Raw genomic sequence first — 17,667 nt, forward strand, 5'->3', positions numbered from 1 at the left:
TATCGTATAATCATGCCCATGGATACTTGAGGTGACAATGGAGTATCTAGGTGACATTAGGGTTTTGGTTGATTTGTGTCTTAAGGTGTTATTCTAGTACGAACTCTTGAATAGATCGATCCGAAAGAATAACTTTGAGGTGGTTTCGTACCCTACCATAATCTCTTCGTTTGTTCTCCGCTATTAGTGGATTTGGAGTGACTCTTTGTTGCATGTTGAGGGCTTGTTATATGATCTATCTATGTTATTATTGTTGAGAGAACTTGCACTAGTGAAAGTATGAACCCTATGCCTTGTTTCCTATCATTGCAATACCATTTACGCTCACTTTTACCATTAGTTACCTTGCTGTTTTTATATTTTCATAATACAAAAACCTATATCTACCATCCATATTGCACTTGTATGACCTCCTCTTCGCCGAACTAGTGCACCTATACAATTTACTATTGTATTGGGTGTGTTGGGGACAGAAGAAACTTTTTTTATTTGGTTGCAGGGTTGTTTGAGAGAGACCATCTTCATCCTACGCCTCCCACGGATTGATAAACCTTAGGTCATCCACTTGAGGGAAATTTGCTACTGTCCTAAAAACCTGTGCACTTGCAGGCCCAACAACGTCTGCAAGAAGAAGGTTGGGTAGTAGACATCAGGCCTCCTTGCGCGCGCATTAATTTCCCGGGCATGCTTGTTTCTTCTCAATGTTGCGAGCACTTTGAGCATGTTGGCAACTCCATAGCTAGCTAGCTGCCTCATCTTGCAATTGATGCTGACACATTTATAGCAAACACATGAGGCAATAGAGATGACTCAACATGAGTCCATATTGTGCAGTTCCCCTGAAATCATCTTCATTGTCCTGAATATGAAAAGATAGGAAAACAATAGCTATACTTAAATGGTGTTGCAAAACAGTAGCACATATCAATAGCTCGGCATGACAAAACACGATCATTTGGATGAAGGGGATACTGACCTGCCTGAGGAAGATTATATATAGTTTCATAAGTCCTTGGTTGATTTCCACCTTCGGCTGCACTGCTTGTTTGCTCCTCCACACATGACAGGATCGTTCCGCACTGCAATCAGCAAGTCAACGTACAAATAAGCTTATTTCATCTTGCGGTGGTCATTGTACCTAGTTACGAATGTAGGAATACCTGGAGCACCATGAGGTAGCTGACAACAGGTAGATGAAGCCATATAAATTTTGTGCGGTGCTACCAAAATTGAGGTCTGTATCCCTTCCCGTTATGAGAATTCTTCTTGAAGCTGGTAGAATGTGATGGCCTGTTCTTTGCATCAAACTTGCCTTTCCCCTGAGATTTGTTCTTGTTGTTTTGGGGCTGGTTGGGCTGGAAGTTCTTCTCGTGTAGCATGTGGGCACTAGAAGCTCCCTCAGCGACCCAAGCACATGTGTCTTTTGCTCTCACCTTCTCTTCAAAATCAAGAGTGTTAATGAGATCCAAAACAGAAAACTCATGTCTCTTGTTTTTCAGAGAAGTAGCAAAATCGTTCCACGAAGGTGGAAGCTTGGCAATGATGGTCCTGGCAACAAATTTGTCCGACAACACACACTTAAAGTACTCAAGTTCCTTAGAGAGTGACTGTATCTCATGAGTCTGCTGAACAACAGAGCGCTCATTAGTCAACTTGTAGTCACAGAATTGCTTCATGACATACAACTCGTTGCCAGCGCCCAAGGCCCCAAACATGGCCTCGAGCACAACCCACATTTCTTTGACGCTATCAAACGACATATATGAATCCACAATGGAATCATCAAGAACACTCAGCGGGGCGGCTTTGAAGAGGGTATCCATGTTCTCAAAAGCTTCTTGCTGTGTAGGATTAAGATCGCCCTCAGGCTTACCCTTCGTGGCGTCATAGCAGTACATGGTCTGAAACCAATATACTGCTCTTGTGCGCCACCTTTTATATTGCACCCCCTTAAAAGTAGGCGGCTTCAAAAGCGCAACAAAACCACTCGGAGTAAATTGCCTATAATCAGGTTTTGGATTGGATTGTTGAGTATATGAGCAATTTATTATGAGGTTTAATACGAATCAACAGTAAATAGATCATGATGACAATTGCAAAGATCAAAGTAATGATGCAGACTAAACCAGGAGGACACAATCACATACTGTACAACCGGAGCAAACCCGCTATGGTTGATGTTGTCACTCATGTCATTGATGAAGAGGTTACCGAGGTCGAGGAAGAAGGCTATCGTTGAGGAAGTCGTCGCTGCCAGCAGTCACAGGAGTGTGCTCCCCAAAAACCTGATCGCCCCTCTCCCGTACAGGATCACGAAAGGCGAGGTTCGGAGGACTATTGTCCCTTCTCGCGGTGCACGCCAGAAGGAGGGCTGGAGAAGAATTGTGTGGCGGCGCTAAGGTGTGGAACGGTGCGAAACCATATGATACATCAGCGGCTAGGGTAGAGCATGTCAGGTCGGTCGTGCGAGTAAGCCCAAGTATAATAGTAGGCCTTTGGCCCCCAAACCCCATGACCAAGTCAATAATAGCCCCACCAAGGTTTGTCTAAAAAACTGAGTAATTAAGGCATCCGTTAATTATTAAATAATGACTTAAAATAAATTTTCCGACCAACAAAAATATAGACCATGTGGATAGCTTTTGTCCTTAGACAGGCTCATTCCCGAAGAGCGCGCGTGTAGGTTTCCTATTATCATGCTCATGCAAATGCTAGAATAGATCACATTATAAAGTGGTGCAACTCACACCCACCTAGCGGTATGGGACTAAACTTTAGTCCCACTCACACCACACTTAGAGCATGGTTAATAGTATAGCCAACATCCGGCTATATGAAGTTGACACATCATCTAGAACCAACCTAATAGCCTGCTAGTACAATAGTTAGTCCCTTTACTATAATACTATATCATTAATAATGGCCCCACCTTTTGTCTCACAAAGTATGTTGGGGCTCCTGCTACAACTGGCTACAAGTTTACAACCCGCTTCTCTTCTCTCTCCTTCAATTAAGCACAAATACTATATTTAAATCCTTATAGCCTGCTTATGTCATCTAATTGTAGTACTTGCTCTAAAGTTACTCTCCACTGTGTAGTCTGGAATGTCGGGCGTGCAGCGGACGGTGCCCTTTGTCAGCGCACTGCTTCAATGGCGGAAGCAGTGAGAGGTCGCGTCACCCTGACTTGCCATCAATGTGGAGCGGCGGGCTCAGCTGGCGCCAGGCGGGAAGCGCGCGCGGGAGGGGGGAGGGTTTTTTGTTGGGCCAAGAAGGTGAGAAGCCAACTTGGGATTGGTCCGGATGGGGAAATTTCATGTGCTCCCATACTCACTAGTAGTTTCATGCATATGGCAATAGTTTATGTTACTACTCCCTCCTTTCCGGTTTATAGATATGTTTAGAGTAACGTAGTAATATGTTACAGTGTAAGTTACTCCCCACTATGACCAGCCTTGGCCTCTCCCAGTGCTCCACCATGTATAGCTGCTAAGCCTGCCACGTAGGCATAAAATATGACGTGGCAAGTTAATTAATAAGAGAGAAAACTGCAGCACTTGCCCTCGAGCCATTATCTGAAGCCCTAGCGGCCGAAGAACTAACAACGCTGCACACCATAGTGGACAGGGACGACGTGATACTCGACAAACGACCCAAGTCCACATTGTTTAAACCCGCAGACGAGATAGTCAAATTCTAGGTCCATCCAACGGACCCCACGAAGACAACTTCCATCGGGACACAGTTGAGTCCCACAATGGACGCCGCACTACGCGAATTCCTACGCGAGAATTGGGACATTTTTGCCTGGCATCCTTTAGACACGCCGGGCATCCCACGCGAGCTGGCCGAACACAGCCTCAACATACTAAAAGGATACAAGCCAGTCAAATAGACTCTTAGGCGCTTCTTAGAGCCTAAACGGCAAGCCATGGGAGAAGAGCTAGCCAAGCTACTTGAGGCCGGATTCATCAGAGATATCAAGCATCCGGACTAGCTGGCAAACCTGGTAATGGTACCGAAGAAGGACATGTCCTGGCGCCTATGTGTCGACTTCAAAGACCTCAACAAGGCTTGCCCCAAGGATCCCTTCCCCCTCCCTCGCATCGAACAAATAATCGACGCCACCGCAGGACACGACTCACTGTGTTTCCTCAAAGCATACTTGGATACCATCAAATAAAAATGGCAGAGTCCGACCAAGCTGCAACGGCCTTCATAACACCATATGGTCCTTTCTGCTTCAACACTATGCCTTTCGGGCTTAAAAATGTCGGCGCAACCTATCAACGCATGATTCAAACATGCCTGGAGAAGCAAATCGGCAAAACAGTGGAGGCATACGTGGACAACGTGGTCATAAAAACAAGACATGTCAAAACCTTAATAGATGACTTGAGGCTTACGTTCGTTAACCTCCGGACATACGACATCAAGCTAAACCCAGAAAAGTGTGTTTTCGGCGTGCCCTCCGGAAAGCTTCTCGGCTTCATTGTTTCCAATAGAGGAATTGAAGCGAATCTGGCAAAAATCCGAGCTCTGTCGCAGTTGGCTATCCCAACAGACCTCAAGCATATCCAGAAACTAGTTGGGTGCGTGGCTGCCCTAAGCCGCTTTATCTCCCGATTAGGACAAAAGGCATTACCTCTTTACCGCCTTCTTCGGCGCAGCGAACACTTCATGTGAATGGATGCAGCCGCGGCCGGACTAGACGAAATAAAGACCTTATTGGCCAGTAATCCAGTCCTAACAGCGCCAAATATTGGCGAACCTATGATATTGTACATAGCTGCAACACATCAAGTTGTATGCGCAGTGCTCGTCGTCGAACGAGAGGCCGACAGATACAAACTCTCACTCCAAAAGCCGGTATATTATGTATCCACGGTCCTCACCCCATGCAAATCTCGATACCCACACTATCAAAAGATAGCATACGTGGTCTTCATGGCATCCCGGAAGCTACGACACTACTTTCAAGAGTGTTCGATCACGGTGGCCTCCGAAGTACCACTCAACAACATAATAAATAACCACGACGCTACAGGCCGGATTGCTAAATGGGCCATCGAGCTCCTTCCGTTCGACATAACATACAAACCACGACGGGCCATTAAATTGCAAGTACTGGCTGACTTTGTCACCGAATGGACAGATGTTGAACTCCCTAAAGAGTACGGCGCATACTCTAACTGGATCATGCACTTCGACGACTCTAAAATGCTTGCCGGATTGGGAGCAGGTGTAGTCCTGACGTCTCCCATCGGAGACACGGTCCAATACGTACTCCAATTATTATATACAGACTCCAACAACACAGCCGAATATGAGGCTCTGTTGCATGGTCTTTGGATGGCAGTCTCTATGGGCATTCAACGCCTGGAGGTGCGCGGGGATTCAAACCTAGAAATATCACAAATAAACGGAGACTTTGATGCCAAGGATCCAAAAATGGCGGCCTATCGTAATGTCGTCCTCAAAATGTCAGCTCGGTTTGAGGGGCTCAAATTCCACCATGTGGCTCGAGAAAACAACCAAGCGGCGGATATCCTCGCTCGCATCAGCGCTAAACGCGACCCTGTCCCACCTAACATATTCCTGGAAAGGCTGTTCAAATCATCTGTGGTATGGGAAGGGGAGTCCGGCAACACTAGCACGGACCCGAATACACCCCCAGACTCCGAACCATCAGACGTAATCGGAGGCTCCACCACCGAAATAACACCTTCGGCCCACGAAATCATGGCTATAATTGCCCCATGGATCGAGCCTTTCTTGGCCTACCTAAATAGGCAGGAGCTCCCCGAGGACCAAAATGAGGCATGTTGCATCGTGCGGTGTTCCAAAGCCTACAAGGTCCATGAGGGGGAACTCTATAAGAAAAGCACGACCGGAGTGCTCCAACGATGCATCTCCGAAGAGGAAGGGCGGCAGCTCTTGGCTAAAATCCATGCCGAACTCGGCGGACACCACGCTGTGGCTCGGGCACTTGTCAGCAAGGCATTCCGCACAGGCTTTTATTTGCCTACAGCCTGAGCATATGCACAAGACCTTGTTCAACACTGCGTCGGTTGCCAGCTCTTTGCCAATCAGAGCCACATGCCCCCTACCGCTCTCCAAACAATCCCCATCACTTGGACCTTCGTGGTCTGGGGGCTAGATATGGTCGGACCCCTTAAAGGGGGAAGCCATAAGAAAAAATACTTGTTGGTCATGGTGGACAAATTCACCAAATGGATAGAGGCCAAACCAGTCAAAACGGCCAAATCCGGACCAGTGATAGACTTCATATCCGGGGTCGTACACCGATACGGCGTCCCCCCACAACATCATCACTGACAATGGCTCAAACTTCACAGCCAATGAAGTGAAAACCTGGTGCGGCAACATGGGCATTAAGCTCGATTACGCCTCCGTCTATCATCGCTAAACAAACGGCCAGGTCGAACATGCAGACGGTCTCATCATGGGCGGCATCAAACCCAGACTAGTGCGTTCCTTGACAGAATCGGACACGCACTGGGTCGAGGAGCTCGACTCTGTACTCTGGGGGTTGCAGACCACGCCGAATCGCACCACCGGATACACACCATTTTTTATGGTATACGGCGCAGAAGCAGTATTACCCTACGATATAATACATGATTCACCTCGCGTACGCATGTACGAAGAGAAGGAAGCCGAGCTAGACCGGCAGGACAACTTAGATGCCCTGGAGGAGGAGCGCGACGTCGTGAAGGCCCGTTCCGCATTCTATCGGCAGCAGGCTCGACGGTACCAAAGCAGAGAAGTGCGGGCCAAAACTTATAATATTGGCAAACTCGTTCTACGCCTACCGGAGAAGAAGAAGGACAAGCTCAAACCTAAGTGGGAGGGTCCCTTTGTTATTGACAAAGTTCTCATCGGAGGAGCATACCGCCTACGTAATGCATCCGATAACAGACTCGAGCCGAACCCATGGAACACGGCCAGACTTCGAAGACTCTACGCCTAACACCGAAATCAGTGTTCGTCTCCTTACCACTCCTTTTTTATTATGTTCCTCCACTTTTTCCCTTCTCGTTCTTTTTCATTCTTCACACAAATTACTCAATACAGTGCGGATGCTCGGATCGCTCCTACCGCACTATGTGTATAAGTCATACCTGGGGGCTTCCTATATGGAAGCTAAATATAATTGCTTTCATGGCTTCTTGCCTATCACATGTGCGTTCTTTTTCCATATGTGCCTTTTCTTCACCATTATATGCATCGATATGACTTAAGATGTGGCCATGCTGGGTTGCCTGGCTCTTGTATTGATGCCCTACGTTCTCGTTAATTCGGCTAGGGCATAAGGGGAGCACCTCTGCGATTGTTACTGCCGGTTGAGCCGGATGTGTACCTCAGAATGGGTGAAGCCGAAAGCTAGCATTCTTAAGGGAATATTCGGTCGGTGGACAAAAGATGTTCTTTTTCATTTATTACAACATGGACCCCCAGAAGTTTTTTATCCTACATCTCTATTCGCAGTCCGGACATGTACATTGATGCATGTGCACCCAAGGAAAGGAACCCCTAACGGAACTATTGTCCCTGGAAGATGTTTCTTACTATCCATGTAATATAACATAACTAGTTGGGTACTTGTCTGTTCAAGCACTTATGACCCCTACGCCTGATTTCCATGCATACCCCGGTTTTGCATAACTGAGCGGGTATTCGGATACACCCCGGACTATCGGATCCGGGGGATGAAGCGAAAAGGTCCGCCATGACAAATGATTTTAATCCAGCTAGGGACTACATATGTCCATTGAATTACATAGTCACTTGGACTGACTATATTCGTCCTCTATACCATCCAGCAGGCTATCTAGCTTACAATCCTGTTGGGAATGCTTTGCGGCTAACGCTACCTGGTCATACACCAGACTCACGGGAATTTCTTGCCCATCTGGCCCCGCCGGTCCGAATTCGGCCAGTTTGGGTCCAGCTTGGTGTAGCGCGTCTTCACCATAGCCCAGGCTTCTCTTGCACCTTGCCGGCAGGTTGACATCTTCCAAAATCGGAAGCGCCGCCATGCTCCTTGGAGCACATCCACGAGCTCCCCCATGCCTTTTGGCAGGGAAATGGATGGCCACAAGGCCTGGGCAATACCCTGCATCACCTGCCGAGATCGCTCGTGCAGTTGTGAGAGGTCTTGCAGTAGATCACCTACGGACGCGGGCATATCCTCTTCAGGACGGCCCGTCAGCATACCTACAGATATAAACTCTTTCAATATGCTTCCTCACCGAGTTGTACTACAGTTAGTCTAGGCACTTACCATAAATGCCGCGACGTAGCCTTCTGTTCTCCTTCATGGAGTACGCTAGCTAAGCGCGAACATCTCCTAATTCGACGCCCAGCCGGACATTGGCATCTTGAAGATTGTTCTTCTCCTGCCTAACCTGCATAAGAATACGCTCGCTAGCTTTTAGCTGCCTTTGGAGATGTGACACATCACCTCCTACGACCTCCGGATTCACCCCCTGATTGTCTGCAGAATTTTCTGTTAGACTTATCATACAAGCCACTTACTAACTGGTACACTTCCAAATAATTGAGAGAAATGTTACCAAATGAGGCCTTCTAGGATTCCTCTAGCTTGGCAACCGTGGCCCTTAGCTGGGTCTTGCACTCCTCTAGCTCTCGAGACAATTGTTCATTCTTGTCTACAAGGACCTGTGCATAAATTGATCCTTAAAACAATTGTTCCAACTGTTTCAAGTCTCAGGGGCTACTGCTATACATGCCTATCAAATTTTGTTACCCGTATGTCTTTGGCATACTGATCCGTCGCACGGGCAAGCCCACCTTGAGCAGCTCGGATATATGCGTCTCCCAAATTGAAGGCATTAAATGCCTCTTCGGAAAAGATGTTGTTGCGAAGTACGGCCCGTTGACGCCGGTGATTCATATCACTCTCTACTTAGGAATTCATGGCGGATAGCATATCCGCATCCTCTATCGGAGGACAATTCGGCATCGGCCCCGTGTCCGCTTTCTCCCTCGAAGCCGGTCCTATAATCCGTCTGGTGGAGGCATGATTGGCAGGATCTCCAGATATAGTCCGACTACTCCTCTTTCTGCCAGGACACAAAGGACGCTGTCACATTTCAAACACAAGAATCATAGAGCAGGTTTTTACCATACCTCTGTAGCGGCGTTTCAGCCCTAACCGCCTTCCTCTTAAACCTACCCGATTCAGACGCCCTTTGCCGATGATCCCCTATGGGCTTGGCGCCGCGTTCCGATTGTCGTCTCTACAAAAATACGATATTCCATGCATTAGGCAAAACATTAGAAAGGATTCCTCTTCAGAGGATAGGTTTTTTTGCTTTGCTTACATGCGATGCAGGTAGCAGTCCGGGATAGTCGGCAATAATAGCCACTGAGGCACCATCGCAGCTCGCCTGATAAAATGTCCCATTGACGAGCTCCATAGTAATATCCGGATCTTCTTTGAGTCCTGGATCGCAGGCCCTTCCGGGGTCCTCTAGCTGCGGGGAGGGGCTGGAGAATCCTTCTACGGCCCTCCTCAGTTCCTGATCGGAAATATCGAGGTAAATAATCTTGACGAAGGACGCTAGAATGAATGAAGCGGGGGGAAGAGTGACGACTTACCTAACTTGGGGGGTTGTACATAGAAAACCAATCCCGCAGTTTAATATGAACGAATTCTTCTTCTTCTCCTTTATACAAATTGGACAATATTCTCGCCAGGGCAGTGGCGGAGTCCGGACCCTTACGACCACAGCGGGTGGCATCATCTTCCCCGTTGTAGTGCCACATGGGCTTCCCCTGATACTGAAGCGGTTGTACTCCCCGCATTATGCATACTGCCATAACCTCGACTATTGTCAGCCCTGATTTGGCCAGTAACTTTATCCTGTTCATCAGGAAGTATACTTCTCGGGTATCCTCCTCCTAGGGGCCCCGAGGGCGCCAACTTCGGCGTGCCTTCTGCGGGGCATTACTGAACTCAGGGAGACCTGTCCGGACTGGATCCGGAAGGGGAACGTCATCGACATAAAACCACTCCGAGGGCTAGTTCTCCGGTGCCATCTTGGGAGCACCGGATAGGTATCCGGTCTCGGTGACGCGCCATACTTCGGCTCCGCCAACTTGATATATGGATTCCCCCTGGTTGCGAGGGACGAGGCAGAACAACTTCTTCAATAACCCGAAATGATCCTCGCAGCCCAGAAATAGTTCACAAAGAGCGACGTATCCTGCTATGTGCAGCACGGAGGCAGGAGTGAAGTTGTGCAACTGGAGGCCGTAGAACACCAGGAGCCCGCGAAAGAATGGGTGGATTGGAAACCCGATGCCTCTTAGTAGATGCGGGATGAGGCATATTCGCTCCCCCAGGGATGGATTAGGAGATCTCTCTGCTTGCTCCTCGCCATTATAGGTGGCTAGTCCGGCTCGGACGGGGACCATGAGCGCCGGTGGAAGAAACCCCTGGGTCTACAGCTCTATTAAGCGGTTTTGAGGAACAGAACATTCTTCCCAGTCACCTGGCCTAGAGCTACGGGAACGAGAGGAGGAGTTGCGACGATCGGCCATGCTAGAATGATTCTTTCTGGGCGCGCTCTGTCGGGTGCTCGCTCAAGGGAAGAAGATGGAGTTTGGATCTGAGAATCCCCGTCCCTTGCGGTTTTTTCTTGCAGGACCGGGGAGGCAAATGCAAAAATGCCCCGGCTCCTCGTATTTGCTCGACACGTGGAGATGGTCATTATTGAAGCACAGAAGACGAGGAGTACAACATTGACGGGAAGCCGGACACCGCTCGTTACAACAAGTACTTTGGAGTATTCGGAGATGGAACCCGCCTTGCAATGTCGAAGACAAACTGCGTGCCGGACTCATCGTCATTGAAGCCTAGTTCAGGGGCTATAGAGGGAGTCCTGGATTAGGGGTATCCGGACAGCCGGACTATATACTTTGGCCGGACTGTTGGACCGTGAAGATACAAGACTCAAGACTTCGTCCCGTGTCCGGATGGGGCTCTCCTTTGCGTGGAAGACAAGCTTGGCGATTCGGATATTATATTTCCTTCTTTGTAACCGACTCCATGTAAACCCTAGCCCCCTCCGGTGTCTATATAAACCGGAGGGTTCAGTCTTTATGAGGATGATCACAACATTCATAATCATCATAGGCTAGCTTCTAGGGTTTAGCCTCTACGATCTCGTGGTAGATCAACTCTTGTAACACTCATATCATCAATATCAATCAAGCAGGAAGTAGGGTTTTACCACCATCGAGAGGGCCCAAACCTGGGTAAACATTGTGTCCCTTGCCTCCTGTTACCATTAGCCTTAGACGCACAGATCGGGACCCCCTACCCGAGATCCGCCGATTTTGACACCGACACCTTTACTGGAGGCCACCAAGCTCATGGCAGGCGAGTGATCTGCATATCATCCCCTAGAAGGAAGGAGAAAACTTGCGCAAGTATATCCAAAGGTTTAGCCGAGTGCAGTACAACATCCCCGACGTTCATCCTGCCGCCATGATCAGTGCATTCCATCAGAATGTGCGCAATCATAAGATGCGTGAAGAGCTGGAGATGAACAAGGTCAGGAATGTGGACAAACTTTATGTGCTGGCCGATTGGTGCACACGCGCGAAGAGGGAAGGAAGTACCCCTGTGAAGACGCCGACATGGAAACTGACTCCACGGATGATACCGCCACCCCGGCGAAGAAGGGCCGGCGCCGTAACAGGAAGCGCAGGAGCAAGACCGTGCTTGCCGTCGAGGGGTCCAACGATACCGGCGCCACCAAGAAACCCAACGCAAGTGACCCCGGCAAGGAGGTTGCCGGGTGTGCCACTTGCCGGGCCTTGGTGGCTTCCGATAAGCCAGGGGGCTCCGACAAGCAGTATTGCAAGATCCACCGCACCAAAGGCCACGATCTCTAGAACTGCCGGCAAGTAGAGCTGCTCGCTGAGAAGCAGAAAGCCGAGTATGAACGGCGGGACAAGGAGAAAGGCCAGGAGGGTGCCGAAGGATCCGGCAAGAAACGTGGCGGCCAAGGGGGCCGCGGCGGCAAGGACAGTCAGTAGGAGAGGCCCGCCCGAGGCCGCGACAAGAAGCAGGAAGATGATGAACATGAAGAGGACGATGAGTCCGGCGACCACGAGTTTCAGAAAGCCACAGAAGCCATGTGCGTCGACGGTGGCGCCTCGCTGCATACATCCCACTGCCATCTCAAGCAGTGGGCGCGTGAGATCACAGCGGTGGAGCCGTCGGTCGATGCACATAAGCCGCTGAGGTGGTCCAGCACGCCTATCATCTTCGACACCGAGGACCACCCTGACCGCACTACTGCGGTCGGGTGCTTGCCGTTGTTGGTCTCACCAACAATCCGCAACCTCAAGGTCACGAAGATGCTGGTTGATGGCGGGGCCGGTCTGAACTTGATCTCGCCCGTTGTGATCAAGAGGCTGCAAATCCCTGATGGAGACCTCGAGGAGATGGTCACGTTCCAAGGGGTCAACCCGGGGAGGAGCCAGCCGAAAGGAAAGGTCACGCTACCCATGACATTCGCTGGTGAGCTGAACCACATGATGGAGAGGATTATATTCGATGTAGGCGAGATCCCCTTTCCCTACAGCGGGATACTCGGCCGCCCGGCACTAGCCAAGTTCGTGGCGGCTTCACATTACGCCTACAACATGTTGAAGATGCCCGGGCCGATGAACATCATCACCGTCCCCTCCGAAGAGAAAGATGCGTTGATTTGCGCCGACCAACTCTACCGAGAAGCTGTTGCAGCAGCTGCCGCCAAGGCACCTACTCCTTCCGACGGAGCCCCGGGAGGAAAGAAGACCGGCGAGACCCCTCGCACCTACTCCGGCAAGCGCACCTCTTCGGGGTGTTGCACTCCCATTGAGGACATGCCAGAGAGCTCCGCCGGCAAGAGCAAGAAGTCCAGAGCTGCACCACTAGAGACCAAGAAGGTGCCGGTCAAGGAGGATGGCACGGGGGGAGCTTTTACCATAAGCTCCACCCTCAACAGCAAATAGGAAAGCGAGCTCGTCACTTTCCTGCGGGCAAATGTCGATGTGTTTGCATGGCAAGCCTCTGACATCCCCGGAGTTCCCAGGGAAGTGATTGAGCACCATCTTGCTGTCTGTCCTCATGCGCGGCCCATCAAGCAGAAGGTCAGGGAGCAAGCTCTGGAAAGGCAGGAGTTCGTCACAGAGGAGATCAGAAAACTAGAGGCGGCAGGCTTGGTAAGTGGAGTACTCCATCCAACATGGTTGGCCAATCCGGTAGTGGTGCGCAAGGCAAACGGGAAGTGGAGACTGTGTATTGATTACACAGACATCAATAAGGCTTGTCCAAAGGATCCCTTCCCGTTATCACGCATTGACCAGATTGTTGACTCCACGGCTGGGTGTGACCTGTTATCATTCCTCGACGCCTACTCGGGATACCACCAGATCTTCATGACGAAAGAGGACGAGGAGAAGACAACATTCATCAGCCCATGTGGTACGTATTGCTTTTTACGGATGCCTTTCGGGTTGAAGAGTGCTGGCTCAACCTTTGCAAGAGCGATCCAAATTGGTTTTGAGCCCCAGCTACATAGGAATATGGAAGCTTATATGGTGACATAGTGGTCAAAACCAAGGACAAAGCAACACTTGTGCAAGATCTAGAGGTGACATTTGCAAACCTGTGCAAGATCAACCTCAAATTGAACCATGAGAAGTGTGTCTTTGGCGTCCCGTCTGGCAAGCTTCTCGGATTCTTGGTGTCCCAACGTGGGATTGAAGCAAACCCAGATAAGATCAAGGCCATTGAGAAGATTGAGGTACCCAAACGGATCAACGACGTGTGTCGGCTCACTAGCTGCGTTGCCTCCATGAGCCAATTCATCTCCAAGTCCGCGGAGCGTGCCCTTCCTTTTTTCAAGATCTTGAAGAAAACGGGGCCAGTGGAGTGGACCCCGGAGGCCGAGGCAGCACTGCAGGATTTGAAGAAATACCTCTCCTCTACCCCAGTGATGGTTGCGCCCAAACCACAAGAACCGTTGATGCTGTATCTAGCAGCAACAAATCAGGTGGTTAGAGCCGCACTAGTGGCGCAGAGAGAGGTCGACGAGAAGGCAGCAGCAACGGTAGAGTCAATAGAAGCAAGCCGGAACCCTCTCTGGCAGTGCTCGGTCCCGGCAAGGCTGAGTCCCCGGCAGAGGCCGACGCCAGTGCGACAGGACCCACGTGACCGGGTGAAGTGGCGCAAAAGAAGAAAATGACGCAGCACCCTGTTTACTTCGTCAGCTCCCTCTTGTAGTGGGCTAGGTCGAGGTACTCAGGTGTGCAAAAGCTGCTCTTCAGCCTCCTTATGGCCTCGAGGAAGTTGTGCCATTACTGCCAAGTGCACGAGATCACGGTGGTCACCCGCCTCCCATTGCAGCGGATACTACATAACCCAGATGCAACAGGAGGATCGTGGAATGGGCCCTGGAGTTGTCAAGTTTCGGTTTAAAGTTTGAAAGTACCTCGACGATTCAGAGCAGAGTCTTGGTGGAGTTTGTTGCAGAATGGACCTCTACGCCCGACAAAGAGGTGCAGGAGACCACTCTCCCAGGCAAGGGATTGAGCTGCAACTGGATCATGTACTTTGATGGTGCCTTTTCGCTGCAAGGCGATGGTGCTGGTGTGCTGCTTGTCGCGCCCACTTGGGAGCACCTCAAGTATGTTATCCAGATGCACTTCCCCCGGGAGATGTCAACTAACAACACCGCCGAGTACTAGGGTTTGCTTGCCAGTCTCAGGATCGCGGCGGACCTCGGAGTCAAAAAGCTCATCGTCAGGGGCGACTCACAGCTCGTCATCAGGAAGATCAACAAAGATTATCAAAGCCCTTTGATGGAGTCTTACGTAGATGATGTGAGGAAATTGGAGGAGTGCTTTGACGGTATACAAGTGGAGCATGTCCCTCGGACGGAGAACGACATCACCGACTACCTGTCAAAGCGCACTGCCCTCAAGCTACCTCTGGAACAAGGTACTTTTGTGCTTCAGTTAACTCAACCATCCGTCGAACCGTCAACCGGGCAGAACAAGCGGAGGAAGCTAGGCTCTGGCAAGTACTTCCCCACCGAGCTCCCCGGAGTCGCTGGCGAAGACGCTGCCATGGGTGCCGATCCTGCCGTGGGGCAACCGACTCCGGCAGGACCTCAGGTCATGGCCATAGAGAAGGCCGCTCCTGTGGCAGAAGAGATACCTTTGGTCCTTGTCGTCGAGCCACAGTCTCTGACATGGGCGTAGCACACCGTCCGATTCCTCAAAAAAGGAGAGCTTCCTGAGGAGCAGGAAGAGGCAGAAAGAGTAGCCAGCCGGTCTGCTCTGTACCAATTGGTTGATAATGTATTGTACAGAAAAAGACCAAATGTGGTGAAATTGAAGTTCATCTCCCGGGAGGAAGGACTAAAGTTGTTGACAGAGATACATGGAGGCATATGTGGCTCCCACATAGGGTCGAGGGCCCTTGCCGGCAAGGCTTTCTGGCAAGGTTTCTTCTGGCCTACCGCCCTCCAGGATGTGACGACACTAGTAACCAAGTGTGAAGCGTGCCAGTTCTATTCGAAGAAGTTTCATCAACCATCTCAAGCCCTTCAAACTATCCCTCTCTCCTGGCCCTTCTCGGTCTGGGGGCTCGACATATTGGGCCCCTTCCCCCATGCTGTCAGGGGCTTTGATTACTTGTACGTTGCAATCGACAAGTTCACAAAGTGGCCAAAGGTGGAAACAGCGAGGAAGGTGACGGCGCAGTCAGCCATCAAGTTCTTCAAGGGACTAGTGTGCCGTTTTGGGGTACCCAACAGGATCATCACCGACAACGACACATAGTTCACAAGCCATGCCTTCATGCAATACATTGAGGATCTCGGCAGCAGGGTCTGTTTTGCTTCCGTGGCACATCCACGGAGCAACGACCAAGTGGAGAGAGCAAATGCTAAAGTTCTGCGAGGCTTAAGAACAAAGACTTTTGATAGGCTGCGCAAGAGTGGAAGGTGCTGGATTGATGAGTTGTCGGCGGTTCTTTGGTTGATCAGAACGACACCAAATTGAGCCACCGGCCAGACACCCTTTGCCCTGGTTTACGGGGCAGAAGCAGTTCTCCCCACGGAACTAATATATGGGTCACCTCGAGTGCTCGCTTATGATGAGCTTGAGCAAGAGCGATTGCGGCAACATGATGCGACGCTCCTTGAGGAAGATCGTCTCCGGGTGGCTGTGAGAGCAGCACGCTACCAGCAAGCCTTGCACCACTACCATAGCCGCAAGATTCATGCCCGGATCTTTGAGGAAGGCGACCTTGTTCTTCGGCACGTTTAGTCGGCCAATAATTCCAACAAGTTGACACCAAAGTGGGAAGGCCCTTATTGGGTAACACGAGTCACCAGGCCCAGCGCAGCCCGACTAGAGATCGAAGATGCCATTCCAGTGAGCAACTCCTGGAACATCGAGCATCTCCGCAAGTTTTACCCATAAGGCGCGGCTCCCGGGCCTCCCGGCAAGCCACCCTTTTGTACAAGCTTTGCCGGCAAGGCATGTAACCCTTTGTACAAAGCCAGGCGCAGACCCTGAGCATAAATAAACGAAGCGCTGGCGCCCTAAGTTATAGCATGCATGCTAGGTCTAGTCTCTTCCTTTGTTACGGTTGATAGTGCTTGGCGGCGGCTAACCCCTAGCTTAGAGGTCGAGTGCGTGTCTCTCTGTTCTTCTCTGTCTTCTTTGGTTTGCAGGGCACATAAGTATTCTTGCCGAGCTATTTTGGAAGAAAGGAGACGGGCCGACGTCCGGGCCCCGGCAAGCCAAAGTTGCCGGGGGCTGCAAGAACAAGGATCGATCCACGACAAGCAAAGGTTGCCAGGGGCTGTAGATCCAGATAAGTCTTCTACCCTTTATCATGCATTTCATTATGGACTGGGATATGTGAAACCACATTTTATCCCTAGGCTATCGTGCTCCCCTCTTTCCGTACCCTAGGACTATTTCCTGGTCCCGAATTTGGTTGTAGTCGCGGCAACAAGGAAATGAAACAAGGAGCCTAAGCCCACCTCATCCCTGCCTCCGCCAAGGGCGTGAGAAAGGTCGAGCGAAGTGGGGGAATGGCAAGGCCTGCTGCCGGGCGAAAAAACATTTATCTTGAAAAATAACGAGGATTCGCTCCTTGTCGTAGGTTCCACCCGCGAACGAAAAACCCGGCAAACATCCCTTTTTCATTAGAAAACATCCCATACAGGTACAGTTCATACGAAATGAAAAACATGAGCAAGGGGATTACAAGTTCTAAAGTTAACGAAGGCCCGAAGGCTTACAAGGCTAAAAAGAGATAAGGTGCCCGTAATCCCTTTCTTGTCCCTCTCCTCAGGAAATGAAACAAGAAAGCGGAAGGGCAAAAGGGGCGCCTAGGCGAGATACGAGCGGCAGAAAGCACCAAGACAAGATCTCGGTGGCCGTCCAAAGGCTGGATGGTTATGGAGGCACCAGAGGAAGATCTCGAAGACGAGGCGGCAGGATGTCAATACGCGACGAAAGCGTTGGTGCCCGCGTACTTTGACTTGACAGCCTTGACGTCCGCCCTCTTCCTCTTCCACAGCCTCCCAACGCCAGCCG

Source organism: Triticum dicoccoides, chromosome 7B (genome assembly GCF_002162155.2).
Source record: "Triticum dicoccoides isolate Atlit2015 ecotype Zavitan chromosome 7B, WEW_v2.0, whole genome shotgun sequence".
Taxonomy (NCBI): domain Eukaryota; kingdom Viridiplantae; phylum Streptophyta; class Magnoliopsida; order Poales; family Poaceae; genus Triticum; species Triticum dicoccoides.